General features: G+C 41.8%; 1 protein-coding gene and 1 long non-coding RNA gene across 3 annotated transcripts in view; one reads left to right on the top strand and one right to left on the bottom strand.

The window, feature by feature from the left end:
- ARHGAP29 (Rho GTPase activating protein 29) overlaps nt 1–1,786 on the bottom strand; it is a 79,428-nt gene extending 77,642 nt beyond the window's left edge. For both annotated transcript variants that reach the window (XM_060773973.2, XM_060773974.2), the window contains exon 1: nt 1,598–1,786. The gene's annotated coding sequence lies outside the window, so the exon portion shown is untranslated. The remainder of the gene's footprint in view (nt 1–1,597) is intronic.
- Nucleotides 1,787–1,903: 117 nt separating this feature from the next.
- Nucleotides 1,904–27,196, top strand: LOC137096823 (uncharacterized). Its single transcript, XR_010909750.1, has 4 exons — nt 1,904–2,053; nt 9,918–9,977; nt 15,426–15,545; nt 26,642–27,196. It is a non-coding gene; the product is annotated as an uncharacterized lncRNA (long non-coding RNA).
- The last annotated feature ends 532 nt before the right edge of the window (nt 27,197–27,728 follow it).

Here is a 27,728-nt window from a genome sequence, read left to right as displayed (position 1 = left end):
CCTTCACTCAAAAAACATTGATTTTGTCATTTGGGAGTTGTAGTTGCTGGGATTTATAGTTCACCTCCAATCAAAGAGCATTCTGAACTCAACCAATGATGGAATTGAATCAAACTTGACACACAGAACTCCCATGACCAACAGAAAACACTAGAAGGGTTTGGTGGGCATTGATGTTGAGTTTGGGAGATGCAGTTCACCTACATCCAGAGATCACTGTGGACTCAAACAATGATGGATCTGGACCAAACTCTACACGAATACTCAATATGCCCAAATGTGAACACTGGTGGAGTTTGGGGAACATAGAATCTTGATATTTGGTAGTTGTAGTTGCTGGGATTTATAGTTCACTCACAACCACAGTGGATTCTGAACCCCACCAATGATAGAATTGGGCCAAACCTCCAACACAGAACCCCCATGTGGGCCACAGCAAGATGTGGCTGGGGACGGCTAGTGTATGTGTGTGTCTATATGTATGTATGTATGTATGTATGTATATACTTACAGAGAGAGACAATCGTGATTTGAGGGAGGGAGGTGCCCTGGAGCTCAAAGGAATATCTGGCATTCCTGGTTCACCCTCTGAGCCCACCAAGGCGAGGCCTGCCAGGGGCCCCTTCCCTTCCTTCCTTCCTTCCAGCTGCCAAATCGCACGTCGTCCTCCTCTTTCTCCTCGCGGCTGTTCATGCCCAGGATTTAAATCCAACCAAAAGGAGACGCCAGAGGAAACCAGAGCAGAAGGAAAAGGGTGCCACTCAACCCAAAACATTGAGGGAAGGGAGCAGGCCCGTAGCCAGGATTTCGATTGGGGGTGTGGGGGGTGTGGGGGGCTGAGTCTGAGTGAAAGAGGGTCTAGCCTAGCAAACCTTTTGTATCGTTACCCCAATACCCCCATGCATATGGGATATATTGAGTATGGTGATCAGATCATATGAATAAACATAACAGTTTAAATAATGCACCAGTAAGGCCTACTCGCGAACCACCATGAGAATTTGGGGGGGGGGGGGAGGCTGAAGCTCCCCAAGCCCCCCCCCCCCCCCCGGGCTACATGCCTGGAAGGGAGAAAAAGGAAAGTGTAGCAACACACTCCCTCGCGCTCTTTCCCCTCAGGAGGAAGAAAGTTCACCCAAAGCACTGATTCCCAGTCCCTCGCCCTCCAGATGTTTTCACCTCAAGAAGCCACAGCTGCCTTGGCCAATGGTTAAGCTGAAGTTGTAAAAAGTTTGGGAAAATACTGAAGTATGGGGTAGTTAAGCAAAGAGCCTGGGAGTAGAAAGCGAGGCCTGCAACTCAGAAGAAGGGCGTGCGTGTGTGTGTCACGTTTTGGGAGCCTCTCCTGAGGGAGGAGGAGGAGGGCGAGCGTGCGCGCTCCCTTTAGAGGCCTTCGCTTGAGGTTTTGCCCGAGGAAAGGAGGAGAAGTGGGACGGGTTTGGGGGGGCTGACACAGAGAAATAGAGAGAGAAATAGAGAGAGAGAGAGGCGACGGCGGCGCTCCTCAACCCATTCCCCCCTCCTGCCCCGCCCCTCCCTCAATCCCTCACGCGAGCGAGCGAGCGCGCGCCTCAGCCGAGTTCGCTTCAGGGCTTACCCGAGTGACGCCCGAAGGGGTTCGGAGGAGCCGCTCTTACTGCGCGCGCGAGGGGGCCCTCGGCAGCTCCGAGTCCTCAGGGGGCGCGAGGAGCCGCATCCCGCCACCGCTCGCGCGCTCGCTCTAGTTCCCTCTCTCTTGCTCTCAGAGTCACTACTGCCGAGTGCTCGACCCGCCCGCGCGCCCAACCACTCCCCAGCCCCGCCGCCGCCGCCACCGCCTTCCCCGCCCCTCCTCTCCAATCGCGACTGCTCATTGGACGGCTCCGGCTCCTGGGGCGTGGCTTATTATGCTAATACAGAGGCAGCAGGTACTGCCCAGGCAGGAAGGCGAAAGATGCTGCTGGTTTATTCAGGGGGTCGCCAATCCTACATGGAGAAGAGGCAAAAGTGTCAATCAAATCCAAGGAGAGCCATTCGAGAAGTCTCGGGCCTTGTGAAGGCATCAGCCTGGCTGGTAACCTGTTGCTGGGCTTTTTTGTGCCAGTGGGTGCATCTACACCAGGAATGGGCAAGCTTGAGCCCTCCAGGTGTTTTGGACTTCAACTCCCACAATTCCTAAGGCTGTTAGGAATTATGGGAGTTGAAGTCCAAAACACCTGGAGTTTGGCCATCAGTAGTTCTCAACCTGGGGTCCCCAGATGTTTTTGGCCTACAACTCCCAGAAATCCCAGGCAGTGTACCAGCTGTTAGGATTTCTGGGAGTTGAAGGCCAAAAACATCTGGGGACCCCAGGTTGAGAACCTAGGAAATCCTGAGAGTTGTAGTTTAGCCACATCCCGAATAGATTACTGCAACGCACACTACGTGGGGTTGCCTTTGAAGACGGTTCGGAAACTGCAATTAGTCCAACGGGAGGCAACTAGATTACTCACTGGAGCATCATTCAGGGAGCATACCACCCCCAACCCTATACGGCTCCGGTCCAGCATACCTGTCCAAACGTAAATCCCTCTATGTCCCACCTTGGAGTTTAAGATCTTCTGGGAAGGCCCTGCTCTCAGCCCTGCCTCTAACTCAAACACGTTTGCCAGGGATGACAGACAGGGCCTTCTCGGTGGTGGTCCCCCGCCTGTGGAATTCACTCCCCGGGGGAAATTAGGTCATCGGCATCCCTCCTCACCTTTATAAAGAAGGTAAAAACTTGGATGTGGGACCAGGCCTTCCGGCAATTAGGTGGAAATTACCATTGACAATGTTGACAATGGCTTCGAAATTGATTATGGATAAGTTAAACAGAGTACTCAGTCATAGTGTACGGCTAGATAAATGGCCACCAGACTGGTAATAGCTCAGTGGACTGTAAGTATATTGTTTTAATGTTTATGTTTAATGTTTTTATGCTTTTAGCTATTATAATTATTGGTGTTTTGTATTTTATTATGCAGCATCGAATTGTTGCCAATTGGAAGCCGCCACGAGTCCCCCCAGGGGTTAAGAAGGGCGGGGTAAAAGCGTTCGAAATAAATAAATAAATACCAGCACTTTTGGACAGAGAAGGGTAAAGAATCTAAAAAAAACCTCCCATGATTCCATAGCATTGAACCATGCCAGTCAAAATAATGTCAAACTGCATTAAATCTACAGTGTTGAGAATTAAGTGGAGTAGGTGGAGTACATAATATACGCTTGTGGTCCTGGTTGACTACAGCAGCAGTTCCATTTGCCTCCCTGTCTTTCTGGTACAGTCGGCCCTCCATATGCACAGATTCTGCATCCATAGCTATATTACGCACACACATACATACATAATATGTCTGTGTGGAATCTATATGTATATTACTTTTAATACTTGGAGTGAACTAAGTATTTTAAAAAAACAAAGTTTAGAAATTTGGCATTATATTAAATGTCCTTTGACCAGTAGCTGGCCACTTGGAGTGCAACCAACCCTGACTTGCAGCATCCGCAGCATGCACACACACACACCATAGATCCCATATTTATTTATTTATTTATATACCAGATTCTGCATCCATAGCTTTTATATAGCTATATAAATAAAAATGTAATGTTCATTTATGGCATTAACATAACTCAAAAACCACTGGATGAATTGACACCAAATTTGGACACAATACACCAATCAGGCCAATGAGTGACCATCACTCATAAAAACACTGAAAAACACAGTGGAAGAGACTTTAAAAGCCAAAAAAAAATACAACACTTGCACAAAACCACATATATATACGCAAACATGCATATATATACATATACACAAATATATATACACACAAAAACACATATACACAGACTGGGCCACAGAAATGCGTGGCAGGGGACGCCACACACATATATACATACATATCCATCCCTATCTATTCCAAAAAGCAAACCTCGATTTTGCCATTTTTTATAAGAGACGTTTTATTATGTCAGTGTCTATAACTGGACTTGAGCATCCACAGATTTTAATATCCACTGATGTCCTGAAACTAAACACCTTCAGATACCAAGAGCTCGTTGTATATTGAATCACTTCCCTGGTGTCTGTTATTTGGATTCTGGGTCACATTTGGGACTGGATGGCTAAGAAGAAGAGGAAAGTATATTTAGACTGGATTTCCACTCCCATCCTCTGGACTTAAGGTCCTGTGGAGAGTCATGTATTGTGCACACTCAGGTAGATGGAAATGTATTTGGCATTGGATTTCAGAGCTGGAAAGGGTCTTTAAGCCAGCTAGCTCAGCCCTCCTGCCCTTTGCATCCAAAACAGATGGCTGGCCGGAAAGCCTGCAGTGAGGGGCAGCTTAAGCCTGCTCCGGTTAAGGCTAATACATAACAGACACTGTAGCAATGACTTCTATCTGACTTTGCCTTGCCATCTCCTCCCCCCACGAACATTCATTGTGGATACATCATTGTTCCTGTGTGCCTTCATGTGGTGTCTGACTTATGGAGACCCTAAGGTGACCCTATCACAGGGTTTTCTTGGCAAGATTTGTTCAAAAGAAGTTTGCCATTGCCTTCCTATGAAGCTGAGAGTGTGACTTGCCCAGGTCTCCAGTGGGATTTGAACCCTAGCAAATAAGACAAACAAAATGTTAATGGATTCAGGCCAAAGGCACATGTAATGCCACATCATGTTGCATTACATGAGCCTTGGGGCATCTGTTTGACCATTCACAGTGACCAAACGGATGCCCCAAGGAAAGCCACAAGGAGGATGTGAAGGAAATATTGCATTTCTCTCAGTGTTCTCCTGCTGCATCTGGTATGGGAGGTAGTACATTGCTGTCATAATTAATAGTGAGCACACTGATAGGTTTGCCTTCCATTCACATGTCTAACGTTCTGCCCACATTCATGGCCATGCCCAGATTCATGGTTGTGATTACATCTAGTGAAATAATGGTCAAGATCCTGCACTGGGAGATATACATGCATCATGCCGTGGCTTCCCCCTCCAAATCTACATTGTTAGCATTGCTTCAAGGATGGACCCTTCTACACTGTCCTATACTCCAGATTATCAAAGCAGATAATCCGCATTATCTGCTTTAAACTGGATTATATGTGTCTACACTGCCCTGGAGACCAGGATCCGGAACAATGGTTTCAAACTACAAGAAAGGAGATTCCATCTGAACATTAGGAAGAACTCCCTGACTGTGAGAGCCATTCAGCAGTGGAACTCTCTGCTCCGGAGTGTGGTGGAGGCTTCTTCTTTGGAGGCTTTAAAGCAGAGGCTGGATGGCCATCTGCCAGGAGTGCTTTGATTGCAATTTCCCACGCTGCCATATAATCCAGTTCAAAGCATCATGCTGCTGCTTTCCTCTCCAAATCCACCTTGTTAGCAATTCTTCAATAATTTCCCCTTCTACACTGCCCTATAATCCAGATTATCAAAGCAGATAATCCACTTTATCTGCTTTGAACTGGATTATATGTGTTTACGCTGCCATATAATCCAGTTCAACACAGATAATCGGGATTTTATATGGCAGTGTAGTAGGGGCTGATGTAATCAGCAAGGATGTCCTGAGGAACGTCATAAATGACTGCAGATATGTGCTGCAAAGTACCCAGACACAGGGAAATAGCTGGAGGCCTCCCCATGGATTTCCTTGCTTTCCAACAACATGGGAATTGCACTACTGGGTGTGTGGGAAGGAGATGGACTGATTACAAAATGGGTTTTGTAGGGGATATTGACCACTGCTTGGTCAAAACAATACTCTACCCTTTGCAGGAATCAAAAGAGTGAGTTGCAAAGGAGTAAGCCACTTTCTAGATGGCTTGTTGTCTACTTTTTTGTTGATGTACTGATGATAGATTAAAACATCTATAAAAGCACATAAGATACCTTTCCCATTGTGGAAGTTGCTATTTTTGTCATCCCCACACTTTAAAAAAAACAGTTACTAGTTAGGGTACTAACTTGAAGCTTTGATAGCTAACCTTGATCTTTAAGATCCTGGCTTGATATCAAAAATCTCAATAAGCCTCTCCACATGCTGGACTGGGCTACAAACATAAATGATATCTCCCTGTTCTTCAGTTTTGCTGTACAATACAACAAATTTTAAGTTGAGTCACCAGAAGATTTTCCAGCTTTAGAGCCAGATAAGGGGTGAAGTTTGCCATTTCTTTGAATAGATATGCCTGTGTTTGCTCAAAATAATCTTGTCATAGATTTTCTATCATAGGAAAATGATAGGAAATCGTTCAGCAACAATATAAGACATTCAGCAAGTTTTAATTAAAATACATCAGCTGTGTTTTGTTTTTGTTTTTCTTCATCAAGAGTTCACTAACAATTTGGTCTTCATGCCAGCTAGACGGTTTTTGCAGATGTATCTTAGTTCACTTAAAGGGGTGCTTCCCTGCCCCCTGAAGATGCCAATAAAACCCTAGCATGTGACACCAAAGTGGAATGCACAAGTCAGGGACGGAGGGCAAAAGCACGCAGAGCAATGGTCTGAGCTGAATGGAAGGGTCCTGTGGTAAAAGGTCAGAGGCTGACCACCTAAGCAGTGAATCATGAGCCTATTTAACAACAGTAAAAGAAGTGTTTGTACTTTGGGAGCTATTACATCAGCCTTGTTGGCTATGCTGGCCATGCATCAGGGAAGGCTGGGTGGGTAAGAACTGCTCTGTAAAGTGTCTTTCTTGAAACAAGGCTACTTGGAAACCTGTAGCCATAATCTCAGCGTGACTAGTGACACACAGAGTTATAAACTTTAGAAGAGGTACTGGAGAAATACTTATCAAGATATCCCAGTTGAAAATGACAAGGAATTCTACAGAATAACTAGATATTCTAGAGATGAATGTGTTGTTTAATGTGTTGTCGAAGGCTTTCAGGGCATGAATCATTGAGTTTTATGGGCTGTGTGGCTATGTTATAGAGGCATTCTCTCCTGATGTTTCACCCACATCTATGGCAGGCATTCTCGGAAGTTGTGAGGTATGTTGGAAACTAGGCAAGTGATATTTATATATCTGTGGAATGTCCAGGGTGCGAGAAAGAAATCTTGTCTGCTGGAAGCAAGTATGAATGTTACAATTGGCCACCTTGATTAGCATTTTATCGCCTTGCAGCTTCAAATCTTGGCTGGTTGCTGTTTGGGGGGATCCTTTGTTGGGAGGTGTTAGCTGGCCCTGATTGATTCTTGTCTGGAATTCCCAAGGTGAACTGAACCTCCTAAACTTGGCTCTACAGGCCAATGGATACTCCACCACAGACATCAGAAGAGCTGCTAGACCAAGAACAAGCCATGAGAGTAAAAACAAGTTTCCACCTAGAAGAAAAGTGTTCTTACTATACATCAAGGGAACCACTAACTGCATAGGAAAGCTGATGAAGAAGCACAGCCTACGAACTATCTACAGACCCAATAAAAATCCAACAAATGCTACATTCAGCAAAGGACAAGAAGGATCCTCTCATCTCTGCAGAAGTCTACCGTATAACATACAGCTTTGGACAAGTCTACATAGGGACCACCAAACGCAGCATTGCCCAAACACGCATCAAGGAACATGAAAGGCACTGCAGACTAACTCAACCAGCGGTCAGCCATAGCAGAGCACCCGATGAACCAACCCGAACACAGAATATTAGTTAGGAACCCAAACATACTGGACCACTCTAACCACCACCATATCAGACTACACAGAGAAGCCATTGAAATCCACAAGCATGTGAACAATTTCAACAGAAAGGTAGAAACCATGAAAATGAACAAAATCTGGCTACCAGTATTTAAAAAACAACAACTCTAAAATCAGGACAATAAATAAAGAGCAACAGGGGAATTCTAGACAGGAAACAATCAGGGCCAGCTAACACCTCCCAACAAAAGATTCCCCCAGGCAGGAGTCAGCCAGTCTTTGAATCTTCAAGGCCATTAAATGTTAATCAAGGTGGCCAACTGCAACATTCACATTTGCCTCAAGCAGACAAAAGTTCTTTCTCACACCCTGGACATTAGACAGATATATAAACCCCACTTACTTAGTTTCCAACAGATCCCACAACCTCCGAGTATGCCTGCCATAGATATGTGTAAAACGTCCAAAGAGAATGCTTTTGGAACATGGCCCTACAGGCCAGAAAACTCACAGCACCCCCGAGGTTTAGTTTATTTGCCTTCATCCAGTCCATTACAGTTGCCAGGCATGAGCTCAGAAACAGCTTCCTTTATATCAGATTGAAAAGCTTTGGTTGAGAATGTCAAAGGTCTGGTGAAATAGTGCAAATTCTGTAAACCTCATGCCTGTCCCCTATAAGCAGAGGACCACATGCTGCTCAGCCCTGGTCTAAAAGCATGCAGTGGATAGCCCAGCAATAGATCTGTGTGAAGTGGTAGTCCTAATCTGCTATGGAAGCAGTGGGACTTACTGATCAGTGGGCTTAAGACAGGTGTGCCAGACGGTTGGTGACTATTTTAGCCATTACAATGCTTCCGTTGTGTAATTATTTAATATATAATTTCAATCCATAGGCACTGTTCCTAGTGAAATGCAACACTGAAAAAACAAGGTAATAACATATTGCTTGCAAGGTCAAGGATGTCTCCAGAGTTTGCTCCTAACAAACATCAGAGGTGTATTAGCGCAGAAGAGGCTGCATGTACGTAATTTCTACAAAACTGCTGTGTTTTTTTTCCAGTCTTCAGAATTAAGAAGCAAAGTACAAATTTCAAAATCTTCAGGACAAAAAGTTCCTTTTTTTCACCTTTGCAAGCTGAGGGGTCATTTTTTCTTGTTTTCTGTTAGTATATTAGTTATTCATAAAGAAGGCTGATACGAGTTGCAGCAGGGGTCCTCAAACTTTTTAAACAGGTCACAGTCCCTCAAACTGTTGGAGGGCCAGATTATAATTTGAAAAAAAACATGAATGAATTACTATGCATACGGCACATATCTTATTGTATTGCAAAAAAACAAAAAAAAAACAAAACCACTTAATATAAACTTATTAGTATTTCAATGGGAAGTATGGGCCTGCTTTTGGCTGATGAGATAGGATTGCTGTTGTTGTGTGCTTTCAAGTCATTTCAAGTGGCCAGATACTAGCCAAAGGACATTTTAATCAACTACCAAACTTGCAAACTTTGTGTTTTGTCTGTCTGTTTGTTTGTTTGTTTTGTTAAAAATGTAATACAACTGTCTGGCTGCTCTTGACATGATAAATAAATAAATAAAAGTCATTTCAGACTTAGGTTGACCCTGAGTGAGGGCCGGGTAAATGACCTTGGAGGGCCGTATTTGGCTCCCGGGCCTTAGTTTGGGTACCCCAAAGTTACAGCATGGAGACTGATTTAGAAGTATGCTGATAGGGTAAGAACAAACAAAAATTCACAATGCAGAAGGCTTCACAAGAATTTGGAGCCTTTGTTTGATTGGTCCTGCGGATGCTAAAACTGAGTCAGAGTAAGCAAATGTGAAACAGTGTAATGTGAGAGCAAGAAATAAGTCATAGGACAAAAGGCAAAGAATCTGGATATTTATTTTAATGTGAGGAAAATTATACCTGAAATTATTAATTCCTTTTCTTTGGCCCTTTGGTGGTTTAGCTAGATCTTCCCAGTATAAACCTTTTGAGCTTATTTAGGATGGGATTTGTCTTCCCCAACAATTAACTGCAGTTTCTGGCATATCTCATCACTCGCTGTGTTAAGTTTATCCCAGAAAATAATAATAATAATAATAATAATAATAATAATAATAAATCACACAGTCCTAGACGCTTGGGAAGTGTTCGACTTGTGATTTTGTGATACGAAATCCAGCATATATATCTCATTTGCTGTGACATACTGTGTTTTTGTGTTGGTAAAATAATAATACAACTTTATTTTTGTACCCAGCCTCCATCTCCTCGAAGGGACTCGGAGCGGCTTACATGGGGACATGCCCGATCAACGTAGGTAAAATATAACACACTAAAAGTACATAAAGCATCATCATAAAACAATATAAAACAAACAACAAGATAACACAGTATAAAAACAACAATTGAGCAAACAACCAATGGCCTGAGTAATAAACAGTTTCTGGGCTCAGGCTGGTGGGCTGGTGCAAAGTAATTGTGAGGACAGGGCTGATGGATAAAGTGCAAAAGCCAGATGACAAAATTAGGAGGGGAGAGCATAATATGAAATAGAGCATTGTGTCTCTGGGTAAGGAACAGTAGTAAAGTGCAAGAACTAGATTTTGGGTCATAGCTGGGCCAAAATTATCTGGGGAACTGCCTAATAACAAGCACAGTGGAACATCCACATTTTTAGATCTTTACAGAAGGTAATTGTAGTAGTTTGATTGCACTTTAACTGCCATTGCTGTGTCCTGTGACACTTTGGAATGTGTAGTTTTGTGAGGCACTAGAGTTCTATGGATGAGAATTCTAAACAAACTCACAAAATGACAGTGAGCCCTCCATAGCCAAGGATTCTGAATCTAGGCATTCAATTGCCCACAGATTGAAAATGTTTTTAAATGCCATGATTTTATATAAGGGGCAGCATTTTACTAGGCCAGTGAACTTGAGTATCCACAGGGGGACCATGGAACAAAACCTCAGTGAATTGTAAAAATACCAGGATTCCATGGTTCTCAGACATGGCATTTAAAATGGCATCCAAGTGCTGTACTCTGTATCCTGAAAGAAATCTAGGTCCTTTGGAAACCGCAGTTCAGCAACAAACGTAGGTTCTATGCAGGCCCGTAGCCAGGATTTTGTTTCGGGGGGGGGGGGGGGGGCTGAGTCTGAGTGAAAGAGGGTCTACCCTAGCAAACCTTTTGTATCGTTACCCCAATACCCCCATGCATATGGGATATATTGAGCATGGTGATCAGATCATGATATGAATAAACATAACAGTTTAAATAATGCACCAGTAAGGCCTTCTCGCGGACCACCATGAGAATTTCGGGGGGGGGGGGGCTGAAGCCCAAGCCTCCCCCCCTGGCTACATGCCTGGTTCTATGCAATTCCTCTCCCTGCTAAATGCACATACCCAAGACTAGTTTTTCCAGTGTCACTGGGGCCTACATAGGAGTAAACCTAAATAGGACAATACGGTTAATTTCTATAGAATTTTTTGTTGTCCACTCTGGAAATATTTTTGGGACTAAGAAAATGTAACGTGGGTGTGTGTCTGCTGAAAATATACCATTATAAAATAATATAATTTGCTCACCTGGGATTTTTTGGCCTATTTTTTCTCATAATAATAATAATAATAATAATTCCATAGAAATATGGTGCAGGTTTTCTTATCAGTTATCATGAATAGTAGTGCCATGCTACTTCAGCATTTGTACCTATCTAGTTGCCAGTACTGTATGATTGTTAATGCTTGGCACACACTTGTGTGTTTTCACAATAAATAACTGCGTCTACTCTGGAGTTCCCCTAATTCCCTATCCTTCTTTCGCTGAGTTTGCAACCTAAGATCGCAAGATATGCAATAGTGCAGGCTTGAGCAATTGTAGCATTATCTGATTTCCAGGTTTTTCCAGGTTCCACAATGTTTCCTCCTTTTCATCATCAGTGAAGAGAGTTTCACAGCTTGGTTTTTAAAAGGCAAGGGAATAGCACAGAATTGGAGCAATATCTTGTCCAAACATGTGTCAGACCATGCCATTAAATCATGCTATTCTGCTGTTGATGGACTACAACATGCGCAACAGGGGGAAAAATCCTCAACTGATCCAACAACAATTTCATCACACACTCTAATTCTACTGTTTTGCACACGAAGAAGAAGACATTAGCCTACCAGCAGGACAAGACACATGAAATTACAAGGCAGTAAAAGTAATATAACATTTTCAAATCATGATAGAAAGGGACAGCTATAATGAGAGCTTGGGAATTTTATTTTGGGATAACAAGTCACAGAATCCTCCCCTGCCACAATATGTAAACTTGGTATAGTCATAACAGAAATTGGCCTGATTCAGATGATTGTACAGGCAGTCCCCAAGTTACAAACATCCAAATTTAAAACTACTCATAGTTAAGAATGGTGTGAGACAACAAGAAGTGAGAAAAATTCACCCCTGAAAGAGTTATCATGGGGAAATGGTGTATCCACTGAAGTTTTCCCACTAATCCTTGCTTCCACAACAAGCCATTTTTTTCCCAAATCCAATTATCACAGTGACAGAAAGTGTGGAAAAATCTTCTGAACAGGGGCACAGGCAGCAAAACAAATACCACGGGGGTGTTAACCCTTCTCTATGCTAGCTAAAGCTGAAATATACATGTTTTGGCTGGAGTTACACTTAAAAATGTACCTGTTCTGACTTACATACAAATTTAACTTAAGAACAAACCTACATAACTTACCTTGTCTGTAACTTGGGGATTGCCTGTATTTTGATTTTTTTTACCTGCCCGCCCCATATTTGCACTGCTGCTTCCCACTTCCCTTCTTGATTCAACTACGATATGGAGTCTGTGAAGTTAACCAGGTTTTGAAACAGGTGACCTAGACTAGTTCCAAGAGTAGTCAGTAAATGTAGTTAAGAATATCCTAAGGGTACGAGACTATCTGATTTTGGAAATTAAGCAAAACCAGCTTTGCCTAGTACGTGAATGGGAGATGGACAGTACATAGGTGCTATAGGCTATATTTTAAAGGAAGGAAGTGGCAAAATAACTTCTGAATATTTCTTGCCTAAGAAAACCCTATAAAGTTGACAGGCCACTTGAGGGCACATCCATGTAGACAGTTCAGATGACACCAGAAGCTATGGTTAGATAGCTGAGAATGCATGACAAAAAGATTGGCAAGCATAGTATAAGATTCATTAAATCAAGATATGATCTCCCAAACATTCTTCTATACTTGGTCATAAAAGACAAGATGCAATGAAATGGTAAATGAAAGTACTACCCGGGATGGTCCTGCAATTCTAGCCCTGTAATTTACATTGTCTTTTGACCAATAAAACCTGCCTCTGGGTCTATTACTTAGGCCTGAAGGTGATCATAATACCACAAAGGCATCAGCTCCCTGCCTGATTTCAAAATCTAGGCAAGATCCGCTCTAGTTAGTACTTGAATGAGAGAATATCAGTGAATACCAGGAGCTGTAGGCTTTATTTTAGAGGAAGAAACTGGCAAAATCTTTAATTATTCCTTACCTAAGAAAAACCTATGAAATATGTGTTGTCACCATAAAACTCACAGCAACCCAGTGATTCTGGCCATGAAAGCCTTTGACAACACAATTCTGCTAAATAATGCTAAAGCATGCATCAGGATGTACTAATAAAGGCAACTAGAAGGCAGACACAGGCGCGCGCACATACATCTGACTGCTGGATAGGATGGCCATATGGAGTATCTAGATTTTGAACATGACTTGGAAAGCTACTCTTCTGAACTACAGCTTCTAGACACGCACACATCCCACACACAAAATATGCCAAATAACAGGTGCTGGGGAGTGACAACAAGAGAAAGCTGTTGCCCTCATGTCTTACATGCAGGCTTTCTAGAGGCATTTGCTTTACTACTGTAGGAAAGTGCATTGACAGTATGGAACTTAGATCCAATCTGGAAGAACTATTCACACATCTTCCCAGACATGCCAACAGTTTGGTTTCAAAAACTGTTTTTAAAAGATGAGAGCTCAGTGAACTTCCCAAATAAGGTATGCTGACAGCTCCTGTGGTCTCCAGAGTATACATAGATTTTTGTAGGTTTTTACATTCCACAAAACAGATAAGGAATTCCAAGTCCATCTAGGAACCTGGTTCAGTTAAATATGTTTCTTAACTTATAAAATGTTAAATATGTGTTTTAACTTAGGGAATCGAACAGCAGTTGTTTTCCATTCTGTAGTATAAATGCAGGCAGCTTCCTAATCAAAAGAGACAGGACCATAACATCAAAAACATAGCCTCTGATAGTTCTGATGTAAGAAGGAGAGTTTCAAATAATCCGTGTCATCCACCTTTCCAGCAACTTTTCAACTATCCTAGTCTCTCTTTCCACTTTCCTCCTTCCTCATCATCTACCTTCAGTTGCTGCAAACTAAGTTCAAAGTGAAAAAGTAGTTTGAACTCAATTATTTGGTGGTGTAATTTAATTATTTTTAAATAAACCAAAAACTCACCAGCCATTCCATATTATTTCCTCCAAAAGTAAGAATTTTAAAATTTGAAATCTTTGGTTCATAGGTTGACAGCATGATAAAATAACAACAAATTTACCATTCAACTAAAGCATCTGCTCTATCAGCAGACATCAACCAATCCCTCTGCAATGCCAAAAATACAGCTTAATGGTGTAACATTAGAAAATGTTAACCATTTCTGCCACGTTAGCGGCCACTTCTCCACAAGGGTCAACATCGACACCGAAATACAACACCGACTGAGCAAGTGCAACATTTTTTCGAATTAAGCAGAGACGGTTTGAGAATTGGGACATCTGTAGGGATATCAAACTGCTTGTTGTCCTCCCAACCTTGTTATACACCTAAGAAACGTGGGCCACCTACAGACGTCACACTCAACTTCTGGAACGATTTCATCAGTGTTGCCTCTGAAAAATCCTGCAAATTTCTTGGGAAGAGAGATGGACAACTTCGCTGGACTGGCCACATTGTCCAAATGCCCGGTCACCGTCTCCCAAAGAAGTTACTCTACTCTCAACTCAAGAACAGAAAACAGAATGTTGGTGGACAGGAAAAGAGATTTAAAGATGGGCATAAAGCCAGCCTTAAAAACTGGCATAGACACCAAGAACTGGGAAGCCCTGGCCCATGAGCATTCTAACTGGAGGTCAACTGTGACCAGCAGTACTGTGGAATTCAAAGAGGCATGAGTGGAGGGTGAAAGAGAGAAACATATCAAGAGGAAGATGTGTCAAGCCAACCCTGACCGGGACCGCTTTCCACCTGGAAACTGATGTCCACATTGCGAAAGAACATGCAGGTCAAGAATAGGTCTCTACTGTCACCTATGGACCCACCATCAAGACTGTACGCTTGGAAGGCAATCAAACTCAACCGCAACTGACCGCTTATGATGATCTTCCCATTAGTCCAAATGTGAGCATGGGGGAGGTGGAAGCCCCCTGTTGTCATTGGTTAAATTAATAAAAGAAAACCATGTTAAAAAGAAGATTAGTTCTGACTCATCATTTGTATTATCTTGTATGATAGACTTAAGCTTTTCCATAAGATCTATTCCTTCTTTAACATGAGGCTTCAATGGTGAGGCAGTCCAGTATTCCCCCCCTCCAGTTCTAGCCTATTACACTATGTAATGTGGGTTTTGTTCCTGAGTTTTCTAATTGGTTCTATCATTAAAACATAGAAAAAGTTCATTAAACTACTATTTTGTTTTGTTTTTAGAGGACATCCTGCAGCACATTTTGCTATAGCTTTTCAGAATATCTCATTGAGTCTCAACCAATCCAACATAGTTTGTGGCAGCCGCAAAAACGAAGTTTCTGGAGTATAACTATTTTCAAAGTAAGTACCACACAATTAAACAGAAATAAGACATTCAAATCAAGAACATGTTTTTCCCCTCAAATTTTGTTACATAGTATTATCAATCTTGCAGCAAAACAACAAAATTTCTTGGCTTCTCATTTGATTGATTATTAGTAATATCTTTCCCCAACATTCAGAAATACTAGGACACACCTATCCCATATGGCAATATGTATCCAACGTCCCACAGTTCCGTCAGTATTTCTTAGACAAGTATCTATATATTTAATTTTAATTAGGTTGGTTACCAATGATATATTATTTTTATTGCAGGTTCTCTCCTTTGGGAAGATACAGATTTTATTGAAAGACATTTCCGTACTGTTTTCCATTTACCTTTTGCTACATTTGTATGAATTTGAGTAAAGCCTGAATCTGAGAATATTGATCCAATCAATGGATTATAGATTTCTGTTTGCATTTTTTATGTTTAGCTTTTAAAGTCTACTAGCTTTATTGGTTTCAATAACCAAGGTCTTATAGAGAAGAATCTTTTTGTTGCTGGATTTGTCCGTCCTTTATACACTATTCTTGCTGACCAATTCAAAGGGAAAACAAAAAGCAAAGTGTAGCAAATCACCAAGGGAACATATTAACACAACACTACCTCTCCATTTTTCATCGCTTGTTTTTATTTTTGGAAATTCAGTGCTTTCTCTGCACCTGCAACTAAGCTGGAATGAACATCAATCCAGAAATATGGGACAAGCGGAAAGCAGTTTCTCCCCCTTCTCTTTCCATTCCTTTCATACAAAAGAGCATGAAAGAAACTAGTTCTTGGGAGGGGGAGGAGGGAGAGGTCAGAACAAAACTTACAATAAGAAGTTCTGATTTTAATGCCAGTCTCAACTATTTTGCTTGGCATCTAACCTCAGATTCTTTGCCAGAGCTCAATATTGCATTGGAACATGTACAAACAGAACAGTAACTAAGGAGCAGACTAGCATGTTAATATTTCAGGTGGGAGGCAAAAACAAACACAACAAAATGTGGTCAGATTATAGGAAATGTTTATAGCACATCCAGATCCAGGCTTTTGTGGGTATCTTATAGTGATTTGCACCTGCCTAAATCTCCAGCTACTCAGTCTTTATAGTCAAAGGAATAGGTCACTAGAGATCCCTCTTACAGCCTTTTACAGAGAAACGTTGCTTTAACGCCCCACAATTGCCAGAATCCTATAACCGTCAGAACTGGTAGTCATTCTATAGGTTGAAGATTCTGGGAGTTGTAGTCAGGAAGAGGAGCTTTTTCAAGTTCTGTATTAGGCATCTTGACTGTAAACAGGATTATGGCTACGAACAAAATAACAACTAAGTATTTTATAGAAACTTATCTTCAGGCCAGATCAGTTTGGGAACTCAAGAGACAATTGCTGTTGTGGATTAGAAAGGGAAGTACAATCACCTATGGTATATATAATAAAGTGGTTGCTATTTTACGGTCATCACTGTTTTATTGAAAATGTCTAATATTGGCTATAAAACCAGAAACTACAGCAGAATGGACTGACATTTATTTTTCTGCCACAGCACTGGTCTTCTAAAAGTTGCATGTCAAGGGTAAATTCAGCAAATGTGAGTTTTTTGGGCCATATGGCCATGTTCCAGAAGCATTCTCTCCTGACATTTCACCCACATCTATGGCAGGCATCCTCGGAGGTTGTGAGGTCTGCTGGAAACTAGGCAAGTACAGTTTATATATCTGGGGAATGTCCAGGGTGGGAGAAAGAACTCCTAACAAAGGATTCCCCCAAGAAGGAAGCAGCTGGACTTTGACGCTGTAAGGCCATTAAATGCTAATTAAGGTGGCCAATTTCAACATTCACACTTGCTCAAACAGACAAGGGTTCATTATCCCAACCTAGATATTCCACCAATATATAAACCCCACTTGCCTAATTTCCAACAGACCTCTCAACCTCTGAGGATGCCTGCCATAGATGTGAGTGAAATGTCAGAAAAAAAATACTTCTGGAACATGGCCATGCAGCCCAGAAAACTCACAGCAACCCAGTGATTCCAGCCATGAAAGCATTTGACAATACAATTCAGTAAATGCTGCTAAATCCTGCATCAGGGTGTACTGATGAATAAAGGTTTTACCAATTGCATGTCTATTTGTTTAACATCTTTTTATAGGCACAGTAAACTTGATAAGTGCGTATGCAGCAAAACATAAATTGCAGCAATTCCTAGTGCCCTGAGCAAAATGCTATGCATGTGCTAAGTAAAGTGTATTTTTGTGCTAATGATTAAAGTTCCCAGTGGTTTCAAGCAATTGTCCCATTGCATGTATAAAAGTCTGAACATTTTTTTAATTATTTGTGGAGTCTATAGTCTTGTGCTAATTTACGTCTCGTTCTAGGGATCCACCATTATTATTATCTGGTTCATATCAGCCCTAACATTTGGTTATTTGTAAATGCAGCCACAAAACGCCACCAAAATCGGCATAATAAAAAAATAATTCAGAGATTTTCCTTGGCCTGCTGAATTTTATAAAATGGATGGTATGCTAGCTGAAGTATTTCTCATGACAGACTATCTCGTTCCGTGATCCCCTCCCTATCCATGCACTACTGAGGAATGTAAATAAAACAAGCAATTAGCTTTCATGTCAATCTGCCCACATTTCTGAAGCAAATAAGGCCCTTCTGGGGTTTTGGTTTTTTTTACCTTTTTGTATTCTCATGTGCTATTTATCAACTTTGTTGTTGTGTGCCTTGAAATATTTTTCTACCTATGGCAACTCTATCACAAGATTTTCTTAGCAGGATTTGTACAGAAGACGCTTGCTGCTATTGCCTTCCTGAAGCCGTGAGAGTTTGTATTCTAAAAGTCATCCACACAATCAGCAACTCCATGTTAGGGATCTTTCTTGCAAGAGTCCAAACTGTGTTGTGCCTTCTTAGGTTGGTCATGGGGACAAGTGTGTGCACTTTACAGTTTAAAAGGAGAATCATTGTTCATTGTGTGTAATGGGATTAGCAAAAAGAAAATCAAAATATGCAAAACCTGTGTGAACAGAGGTCACCTGATTGCCTTATAGGTCACCTATAAGGACTTGTAGGAGCCCCCAGTGGCACAGTGGGTTAAACTGCTGAGCTGCTGCATTTGCTAACTGAAAGGTCGCAGGTTCGAATCCGGGGAGCAGGGTGAGCTCCTGCTGTTAGCCCCAGCTTCTGCCAACCTAGCAGTTCGAAAGTATGCAAATGTGAGTAGATCAATAGATACGACTTCTGCGGAAAGATAACGGTGCTCCATGCAGTCACGCCAGCCACATGACCTTGGAGGTGTCTGGACAATGCTGGCTCTTCGGCTTAGAAATGGAGATGAGCACCAACCCCCAGAGTCGGATATGACTGGACTTAATGTCTGGAGAACACCTTTACCTTTACCTTAAAAGGACTTGTACAGCATGGTCCATTATTGAATGCCCCACAGATGCAAATCTCCCTCCCACCCAAGTACATCATTGCCTACTAATCCTCAATGACCAGCTCAGAGGGGTGCTTTCACAAGAATGTTGGAAAGAGGAGGAAAAATGTTTTTCTCCTTTCACTAATTTGAATCAGAGTGAGGCCCCATCTACATTAAATATTTAATGCAGTTCAAAGTTAGCTTCAAACTGTGGTGGCTAGACAACAAACTCCCACAAAAGCATGCAAAGGAAGGCCTTTAATCTGCACCACTGCTCCATGGTTTTTTTAATCACCATCTGGGCCTCAAACTTGTTCTAGGATTTCTTGTGTAATCATCTGCACAGTGAAACCACTTCCCTTAATACTGGCTTGTACCTACATTAAATGGTCGGTGTAGATGGCCCCCTAAATCTATCTATGTATCCTTGGAATCAGAAAGTTTGCCACCCCTAGAAAGACGGAAACCCCATTCAGACACACAGGACTTATTTTTAGGGGAGCGTGTATATAGGAATGTAGCTTAAAACACAGAGAGAAATTTGTTAGCTGCTGAACAGGATTTGAAACTCCTTGTTGCACTAGAGGTACAGAAACTCCTGTTCGGCAACAATGGTAAATCCTCCCCATAAACGTAGGGTGTTTATGAACCTGATACCGTGTGTCCCCATCTCGCCCTGCCCTTCTTCCCTCCTCCTCCTCGGTTGCACTACTTGCCAGCATTATAGTGAGGCCCTGAAGGCAGTTAGAGGGCAGGAATCCAGAGGAGAGAACAGCGTAACTGAGCAATATTTGTGCAGGTCTCAAGATTGTGCGGGAATGTTAGCACAAGAAGTCGTGATGTCTCCACAGCTTGCATCAGCTCTCTTTGCACTCTTGACACTGTGGACTGGGTTGCTCACAAACCGATGCATTATTTGCTTTTTCTAAGTGTGTTTATACTGCCCTTCAATAAAAATTCCAAGGGCAGTTTCTAAGAAGGCAGTAGCAAATGATAGATACATCCCAATCTCAAAGTACTGGCTGTGTTTTGTGTATAATACCAAGCTGGGCATGTTTGCTTTGTAAATCGCACTGTATACTGGCTATGTGATGGTGCATACAGTCCATTCACTTCTGGTTTCAGCCTCTCAAGCATAAGAGCAGGAATATAAATAGATGTGGATAGTGTAGCTTAACATTAAGTTCAAAGTGATGGGTCACTGTGCAATAAAATCACAAACCCATTATTGTTGGGGGGGGGGGGGCGGGTTTAAACTCAGTAAACAATTGTCCAAAGTTTAAATGTAACACTAAACTATACCTTTTGGATTTATTTACTTCCTTGGATGACGGAGAGCAACAAAGTAGGAGCAAATAGGCTGCTTGCTCATTACTCATGCATGTATTGACCTTATAAGCCAATTTAATTCAGATGAGCCTTTGGCAATTGACTCAGGTCTTTATGGCATGAAGCTGCTATCCCATGGCAGTCATACCAGGATGGTCATCCTTTTTATCACACCTCCTGGCATTCATAAAACTGTGTTGATCTGCCAATCCATGGTCCCATGGCCACACTTCTGATTACCCTTGTGACTCCATCTTCCTACAGGTTTGCTGCTGTGTAACTTTAAAAAAATTAAATAACTATTTTGTAATTCCAACAAAAATTAATAAAATAAAAAACCACCAGATAAATGAATTACTGAATGGATAATAACAAGGGAGAGTGAGGAGAGGAAGAGAATCCCATTCCCTGACATCACTTCAGTTCTGGCATGTTGGCACAGAAACAAAACGGGCTCATCACACAAGGTTGGTTTTGTTTGTTTTTATGTCAGGAGTGACTTGAGAAACTGCAAGTCGCTTCTGGTGTGAAATAATTGGCCTTCTGCAAGGATGTTGCCCAGGGAACGTCCAGATGTTTGATGTTTTACCATCCTTGTGGGAGGCATCTCCCATGTCCCCACATGGGGAGCTGGAGCTGACAGAGCGAGCTCAACACATTCTCCTTGGATTCAAACTGCTGACCTAATGGTCAGCAGTTCTGCCAGCATAAGGGTTTAACCAATTGCGCCACCGAGGGCATCAGTTACACAAAGTAACTGATAGGAATGTAGTGCAATCAGGGGCTATTGATGGTGTTTCCTATCAACATCAGGGGATAGGATAACCAAGGGGAAGAGGCAGAACAGCAAAGGGATTCAAAGGTTATGGTCCTACTTCAGTTGCAGTTTGCCACCTTCATGTGAAAGTCCTCAGTTACTACAAAACAGACTCTTAACTGGATGTGTGCTTCTTTAGAAAAAAACCTGTATTTTTTAAAAAAATGCATATTACATATTTTAATGGTTATTTTTATCATATCTCTTAAATTGTTTGTATAATCTAATTATAAATTGCTATTCTTTAGAGAAAGGTGGGATATAAGTTGAATAAGAACCTCATCACATGGATGAGGTTTCGCAGGACGATTCACCACCACACATGGCACCCGATGTCCTGCCTCACCCGTAGCTGATGCTTTCCCATCTCACGTGGGGAAGCATCGCCACTGCAGCTTGGCCGCATACTTTTCTATGGAACACAGGAAGCCTCCCATTTTCTATGGAATATGGGAGGCTTCCATGTTCTGAGGGAAGCCACCTGAACCACATTCAGGACCCTTCCTCCATGGGGCCTTACCAGAAGTCGCTGTTATGGTGACTGGTGGGCAGCAAGGAGGAAGTGTCCCGAAAGCATATGATGGGGCCCTAAGTAAACAAATGACATTTCCCTCACTTTTTCATTGGATCTTGTTTGGGTAGTCAGACAACCAGCACTTGAGGATCACAAGAATCTACAGGACCAGATCTAGAAGGCTGACATGGCTGAGTATTTGTCAGAGAACCCAAAGCAGTAAAGTCCCAGTTGCCCACCAATTCAACTGTGCTTCCTTTAGATGGGATGCCCCAGGAAGCCAGAAAGAGAGACAGAAAATTTTCTCTACATATCTTTTATTTTTGAGTTTAAAATGGACCACTGATGCTGTGTCACACAAGACTCACACGTCCTCTGTCCTTTTTATCTTTGCTCTAAATTAATCTTGAACAGCAGCCAGCTCAATTGTGGTGACCAAAGTTATAAATCTCCAGTCACTTATGTATCGTTCCTTATCTTATCTCATGGGTGTTAATTTATTGGATATGGACAATTGGAGAGAAATTGGTTGATATTAGATGTTAGAAAGGGTATTACTCGCCCTTGTAAGAATATCATTTGGGACAGGGAGAGGGGGCAAACATTTTCCCCTAACATTTCCCTAACTACATCTGCTTTGATGTTTGGTTTTAGTGTTATCTAAACCAGTGTTTCTCAACCTTGGAGTTGGGGCCCCTGGTGGGGTCACAAGGGGATGTCAGAGGAGTCCCCAAAGGCCATCTGAAAATACAGGATTTTCTGTTGGTGATGAGGGTCCTGTGTGGGAAGTTTGGTTCAATTGTATCGTTGGTGTGTTCAGAATGCTCTGCTTGTAGGTGAACTACAAATCCCAGCAACTACAACTCCCAAATTCAAAGTCTATTTTCCCCAAACTCCACCAGTGTTCACATTTGGGCATATTGTGTAATCTTGCTAAGTTTGGTCCAGATAATTCATTGTTTGAGTCTACAGTGCTTTCTGGACGTAGGTGAACTACAACTCCCAAACTCAAGATCAATGCGCACCAGACCCTTCCAGTATTTTCCGTTGGTCATGGGAGTTCTGTGTGCCAAGTTTGGCTCAATTCCATCATTGGTGGAGTTTGAATGCTCTTTGATTGTAGGTTAACTATAAATCCCAGCAACTACAACTCCCAAATGACAAAATCAATCCCCTTCAACACCACCAGTATTCAAATTTGGGCAGATCACATATTTGTGCCAAATTTGGTCTAGTGAATGAAAATACATCCTGCATTTCAGATATTCACATTACAATTCATAACAGTAGTAAAATTACAGTTAGGAAGTGGCAACAAAAATAATTTTATTGTTGGGAGTCACCTCGACATAAGGAACTGTACTAAGGGGTTGCGGCATTGGGAAGGTTGAGAACCACTGATCTAAACTATATCTGTACTAGATTCTAGTATGTATATTCCCCAATGAACACATTACAAAATTGAAAACACAAAAACAGTCCTCGCGTGCCTTTGCTTTTGCTGTCAAACAATGGGCCAACATTTTTGTTGAGACATCAATGACTCAATTTTGTTTCCTGCAAGTTTCCATTAGCAAACAGGAATCTAGATTACTTTTGCCAGGAGGCATTACAATGCTATCATTAATTTCTATTACACCAGCACATCAGGGCACCAATCGGCTGCGTTCTCCCCCGCCCCCTCCCTTGGAGAAAATGTTCAGCCAAGTGGAGTCAAAAGGGTATCAGGAAAGCAGCAATGATTAGGGAGGCTGGTGGTGTAAAAAAAGAGGGACAAAAACAAATTACTTTTAAAATCTGAACACTCTTAGTAAATACCACTGTGCTTTTGCAGAATGCTGATATTCCCCATCTCAAACCCCTTCTATACTGCCATATAAAATCCAGATTATCTGCTTTGAACTGGATTATATGAATGTAGACTCATATAATCCAGTTCAAAGCAGATAAAGTGGACTATCTGCTTTGATAATCTGGATTATATGGCAGTGTAGAAGGGGCCTCACTGTTCTCTACGTCAGGGTGAGATTCATGCAGCCCCCAGATAAAGCATGGGCAAACTTGGGCCCTCCAGGTATTTTGGACTTCAATTCCCACAATTCCTAACAGACAGTAGGCTGTTAGGAATTGTGGGAGTCAAAAACCAAAACATCTGGAGGGCCCAAGTTTGGCATTGCCTCCTCCAAATGCTGTTGAATTGCAATATCCAGCTTTCTTCCCTACTAGTTATGCTGGCTTGGACTGCTGGGGGTTGCAATCCAATAACATTTGGAGGCCTGGATTATTCCCACTCCTACTTGACACTGATCTTTCAACACATAATTGAACTCGTAGGATTGAGATTCTTGGTAACATTTTTTCCCCCCGAAATGTAATTTTTTTCTACAAATGTTCAAGACTTTGTCTCATATCTGCCACATGTGATGGTGAATCTTGTTGGGCTACTAATAATGACCTCCTTACCTGAATGGCTTATTAACAACATGACAATGTCCTTCTTGCCGACTTTGTGAAGAATGCAAAGTTGTTTGTGGATTGACATGCTTTTCTGTCTCTCTAAATCCTGTTACATTTTAGCTCCAATCCTTGACCACCCAGCCATGCTACAAGGGTTCAATAAAAAGTAATGCCTCCATCTTCATAACTCCTCAACAGATAGCAGTACTGGTATGTGACAGGTACTGGCTTGTTCAGTAGACTCTCCTCTACAGTTCCATTTTGACAGGAAGCCTTAGCATTGAATGGTTGTGTTGTTAAAGTGCCAAGTATGGAACCCAGCACAGACGGTTGGTCAATGCGACTTAAGCAACGTGCAGTCATAGAATTCTTGACAGAAGAAGGTGTCACCTCAACATCTTTAAACTTACTCGCCCAATGATGCACAGTACTCATATCAACATAATCATCATAAACAGCTTGCATTCCCTGATGAATTTCCTTTGGGGTGACACCTTCTGCTGTCAAGAATTTAATGACTGCATGTTGCTTACGTCGCATTGACCGACCGTCTGCGCAGGGTTCCATACTTTGCACTTTAACAACACAACCGTTCAATGCTAAGGCTTCCCACCAAAATGGAACTGTAGAGGAGAGTCTACTGAACAAGCCAGTACCTGCCGCATACCAGTACTGCCATCTGTTGAGGCGTTACGAAGGTGGAGGCATTACTTTTCATTCAATCCTCGTACCTGGTAGTGATAGGAGTTGGAGTCAACCACATCTGACAGTCCATCCTATGGCATGATGTCTCATTCCTCTTACTTATAGATGTCAATTCTACAAGAATTTTATTTTACTTAAAAATTAGAATGAAAATATACTGAATAAGGGAAAATATACTATGATGTAATTGCAATAGTATTACCTAAGTATTGTCAGCAGCCATCACAGTAACCTGGATAAGCAAAGAATGGCAATTGAGATAATTAGTATTGACAGAAACACGAGGCTACAGTTAACAATGACCAGGGAAGGAAAGAAGGAATTCCTATGGTATGAGAGAGGAAGATGAAGCAAGTTAACTGTGACTTTTAGCCACGGCTGAGACATCGGAATGCCAAGTCCATGTAAAGGCTTTAGTGATGCTAAATATATTATCTCACCCACAATGTATATTATTATCTGTTTTGGTTAGTAGATTCAGGCTAGTTGTAATGCTTTCTAGAATTTTACCCAAATACAATACCACAATAGCCTAACATATCCCACACTGTATGGGTCTAACCAGATAATGGTGGTGGTGCAACACAATAAACACAGTTATAACATGTTGATCTGAACCCAGGACCTTTTTTTAGCTGATGCTTCTGTTGTAGAGACGTCTCATTCTCTATCAATCTCACTTTCTCAGACCCTTTCTATACTGCCATATAAAATCCAGATTATCTTATTTGAACTGGATTATAAATCAGTATAGACTCTTATAATCCAGTTCAAAGCAGATAATGTCGTTGGATTATATGGCAGTGTCCATATAATCCAGCCCATCGTGTTTTTGTCACTGCAAAACAAAATCACGACCTTTACCTTTGATGATCCATGCATAGTTCTTGTTATTCCTGTGTGGTTTTCAAGATGGTTCAACTTTCACAGAAATGGGAACCAGGACTAAAGAGAATTCAATTTTACTTCCGTTCATATGCATGATACTAAAAAACTGTTGCACTTCTGATTTTCTGTTCCTCTTCTTGTAGTGTCCTGAATGTGGCATTGTATTGAGAATACCCATAAAATACCCGGAGTTATTGTTCAAAACAATTGTCCTGTCCTGTCCTGTCCTGCTCAGTCTCTTACTGCAGGAGTAGGCAACATAGGGCCCTTCTACACAGTCCTATATCCCACAATATCAAGTCAGAAAATCCCACAATATCTGGTTTGAACTGGCTTATCTGAGTCCATACTCAATGTGGGATTTTCTGCCTTGATAATCTGAGATATAGGCCTGTGTGGAAGGGATCATCGTGGCCTGATTTTGTAGCAAACTCAGGCCCCTTCTACTCTGCCGAATATCCCAGGATCTGATCCCACATTATCTGCTTTACACTGGATTATATGAGTCTACACTGCCAGATAATCTGGGATAAGGACATAACCTGGGACCAGATCTTGGGACACAGGGTATTGTAGATCCAGCCTGAGGCTGTTGTAAAAACAGTGGATAAGTGAAACCTTGAATATGGGATCTGCAGATATAGGGATCTATTATACACTAGCCATCCCCTGCCACGCGTTGCTGTGGTCCAGTCTGTGTATATGTGTTTTTTTGTGTGTGTGTGTGTGTTTGCATGTGTGTGTGTGGTTTTGCGCATGTGTTGTAATTTTTGTTTTTTTGCTTTTTAAGTCTCTTCCGCTGTGTTTTCCACTGTTTTTATGAGTGATGGTCACTCGTTGGCCTGATAGGTGTATTGTGTCCAAATTTGGTGTCAATTCTCCCAGTGGTTTTTTAATTATGTTAATCCCACAAACTAACATTACATTTTTATTTATATAGATGTAATCTCAACTTGGATGGACACACAGCATCAGGAGGAAAACTCTCAGGACCATTCTCAGTGAAGCTACTGCCAGCCTCCATTAAAAATATTTATTTATTTATTTACTACATTTATACCCCTCCCTCTCTCACCCCAAAGGGGACTCAGAGTGGCTTACAAGTTATATGTATATGAACATGAATAGGCGTGATGATATGCAGAGACTTTGAGAGTCAGTAATGTGGAGATGCTATTGTTTCATTACCCAATATTGTTTTTTAAATAATTGTGCTGGAGGTACATTGATTGGTAAGGCAACTGCACTACTTTTTTTGAGGAGTCCATTCCCATTGACCTCTGGTATGCTTTGAAGGCCCATCAAAGTGGCTGTGGAAGAAATGGGCATAGACGTGATTGGTGGCTATATTTTTCACCTTGGAGGACACCTAGGGTAGAAATATCCCTGTCACTTGATAAGGGGAGCACTGGTTGTACAGTGGCATGGTATTTTGTTAAACTATAAACTTTTTTATGATATACATGTGTCCTATTTTACACATGAACATCCTCTATTTCAGTATTCTTCAAACTTCAGTAATCTTCAGTAATTGTTGGACCTCAACTTTCAGAATCCTCTTTCAAATATGGTGAATGGTCAAAGATTTTTGGAGGGCCTACATTTTGAGAATCATTTATCTTCAAAAAGGTTATGAAGTCCAATTTCAGTGGAAAGGAAAAGAAGGAGAAGACAAAGAAAGCTGGGGTTTTGAAATCGCTCATGAACACGTAGTACTTGTCCAGCAACTGAGAAGGCACATAGGTCTCCTGGCCACAGTCTTCTTTATTATGGTGAGAGATATGCATGGGTCACGGCCTCAGATCTGCAAGATCCTAGCAGGGCTTTGTCAAAGGCTTTCATAGCCAGAATCACTGGGTTGTTGTAAGTTTTTCGGGCTGTATGACCATGTTCTTGAAGCTTCTAGAACATGGCCATGCAGCCCGAAAAACTTACAACAACCTAGCAGGTCTGGTTGGAACTCTCACATTCACTGGCTGGCCATAAGTCAAAGCTGAACTGATGGCAATTAACAATAATAAGGTTTA

This window comes from Anolis sagrei, chromosome 4 (assembly GCF_037176765.1).
Source record: "Anolis sagrei isolate rAnoSag1 chromosome 4, rAnoSag1.mat, whole genome shotgun sequence".
In the NCBI taxonomy this organism is placed as follows: Eukaryota; Metazoa; Chordata; class Lepidosauria; order Squamata; family Dactyloidae; genus Anolis; species Anolis sagrei.
The sequence above is the reverse complement of the archived record's forward strand: the minus strand, read 5'-3'. Positions and strand labels throughout refer to the sequence as shown.